We start from the raw sequence: 2,659 nt of genomic DNA on the forward strand, positions 1-2,659 counted from the left end.
ATGGAAGATACCTATGATGCTCCATTCAGAAAGCATGTCAGAAGGGCACTTTCTGATCAATTGTTTGTATCTTTCCCAAGCTTCATAGAGGGATTCTCCTTCCTTCTGTCTGAAGGTTTGGACTTCCACTCTAAGCTTACTCAATTTTTGAGGTGGAAAGAACTTTGCCAAGAAGGCATTGACTAGCTTTTCCCAAGTGTTCATGCTTTCTTTAGGTTGTGAGTCCAACCATATCCTAGCTCTGTCTCTTACAGCAAAAAGGAATAGCATAAGTCTGTAGACCTCAGGGTCAACCCCATTAGTCTTGACAGTGTCACAGATTTGCAAAAATTCAGCTAAAAACTGATGAGGATCTTCCAATGGAAGTCTGTGGAACTTGCAATTCTGTTGCATTAGAGAAACTTAAGCTCAAAGTTGTTTGCTCCAATGGCAGGGATAGAGATGCTTCTCCCATAGAAGTCGGGAGTAGGTTCAGTAAAGTCACCCAGCACCTTCCTTGCATTGTTGGCATTGTTGTAGTTTTCGGTGCCATGGGTTCTTCTTCTTTGAAGATTTCTGTTAGGTCCTCTACAGAGAGTTGTGCCTTAGCTTCTCTTAGCTTTCGCTTCAAGGTCCTTTCAGGTTCAGAATCAGCCTCAACAAGAATGCTTTTGTCCTTGCTCCTGCTCATAAGAAAGAGAAGGGAACAAGAAAATGTGGAATCCTCTATGTCTCAGTATAGAGATTCCTTTAGGTGTCAGAGAAAAAAAAGAATAGAAGACAGAAGTGGAAAATTCGAACTTAACAAAGGAGATGGAGTTCGAATTTTGCATTAAGGGATAGTGTTAGTCCATAAATAGAAGGATGCTTGAGGAATAGTGTTAGTCCATAAATAGAAGGATGTGAGAAGAGGGGAAGAAAATTTTGAAAATAAATTAAAAAGATTAAAAAAACATTTTGAAAAACTTTAATTGATTTTCGAAAACTAAGAGTGGAAAAGAAATCAAGTGATTTTTGAAAATGATTTTGAAATTAGAAATCAAAAAGATATGTTTGAAAACTATTTTGAAAAAGATGTGATTAAAAAGTTATGATTGAAAAGTTATGGTTTTAAAAAGATGTGATTGAGAAGATATGATTTGAAAAATAATTTAAAAAGATTTGATTTTTAAAAATTAATGACTTGGCTAACAAAGAAAGATATGATTCAAACATTAAACCTTTCTCAACAGAAAAGGTAACATACTTGAAATGTTAAATCAAATCATTAATTGATAGCAAGTATTTTTGAAAATGGAAAGAAATTGATTTTGAAAAAGATTTGATTGAAAAGATATGATTTGAAAAAGATTTGATTTTGAAAAATTTTGAAAACTTGAAAAAAATTTGAATTAAAAACATAATCTTCCCTCTTGTGCCATCCTGGCGTTAAACGCCCAGAATGGTACACATTCTAGCGTTTAACGCCCAAAGCACTACCCTTTTGGGCGTTAAACGCCCAGCCAGGCACCCTGGCTGGCGTTTAAACGCCAGTTTGCCTTCGTCACTGGGTGTTTTGAACGTCCAGCTTTTTCTGTGTAATTCCTCTGCTGTATGTTCTGAATCTTCAATTCTCTGTATTATTAACTTGAAAAGACACAAATTAAAAATATTTTTGGATTTTTAATAATCAAAATGCAACTAAAATCAAATAACAATGCATGCAAGACACCAAACTTAGAAGTTTGTATACTACTAACACTAACAAAATGAGAATGCATATGAGAAACAACAAAACACTCAAGTCAAGAGAATTCAAAGATCAGAGCAAGGAAATCATCAAGAACATCTTGAAGATCACTTAAGACACATGAATGAATGCAAGAAGAACAGAAACATGCAATTGACACCAAACTTAACATGAGACACTAGACTCAACAAGAAACATGAGAATATTTTTGGTTTTTATGATTTTGTAAATTTTTTTTTTGGATTTTTCGAAAATTAAGTGAAAAAGAAAATAAAGGTATCAAAATTCTTAATGAGAATTCCAGGAATCATGCAATTAAAATTCGTAATAAGAATTTCCAGGAATCATGCAATGTTAGTTTAAAGCTTTAGTCTAAAAAGATTAGACATGGCTAGCCAAGCTTCAACAGGACATTACATTCAAGAGCTAAATTGATGAGAATCAATCAGCTTTGGTGATGATAAGAACATCACCTTGAAACACTAGAATTCATTCTTAAGAACTCTGAAGATAAATACCTAATCTAAGCAACAAGATGAACCGTCAGTTGTCCATATTCAAAACGCAACGGCGCCAAAAACTTGGTGCATGAAATTGTGATCACTACTTTTCACAACTCAAATAATCTCCGGTAATGAATCCAAAAACTTGGTGCTCAATACCATGGTGTAAACACAACTTCGCACAACTAACCAGCAAGTGCACTGGGTCGTCCAAGTAATAAACCTTACGCGAGTAAGGGTCGATCCTAATAAACCTTACGCGAGTAAGGGTTGATCCCATGGAGATTGTTGGTATGAAGCAAGCTATGGTCACCTTGTAAATCTCAGTCAGGCAGATTCAAATGGTTATGGATGATATATGAATAAAGCATAAAGTAAAGATAGAGATACTTATGTAATTCATTGGTGAGAACTACAGATAAGCGAATGAAGATGCTTTGTCCTTCCG

General features: G+C 34.8%; 1 non-coding gene across 1 annotated transcript; it reads left to right on the forward strand.

Annotated features, from left to right (window-relative positions):
- Positions 1–30: 30 nt before the first annotated feature.
- Positions 31–138, forward strand: LOC127739825 (small nucleolar RNA R71). Its single transcript, XR_008000567.1, has one exon. It is a non-coding gene; the product is annotated as a small nucleolar RNA R71 (small nucleolar RNA).
- The last annotated feature ends 2,521 nt before the right edge of the window (positions 139–2,659 follow it).

The sequence above is a fragment of the Arachis duranensis genome, chromosome 6, assembly GCF_000817695.3.
Source record: "Arachis duranensis cultivar V14167 chromosome 6, aradu.V14167.gnm2.J7QH, whole genome shotgun sequence".
Taxonomy (NCBI): domain Eukaryota; kingdom Viridiplantae; phylum Streptophyta; class Magnoliopsida; order Fabales; family Fabaceae; genus Arachis; species Arachis duranensis.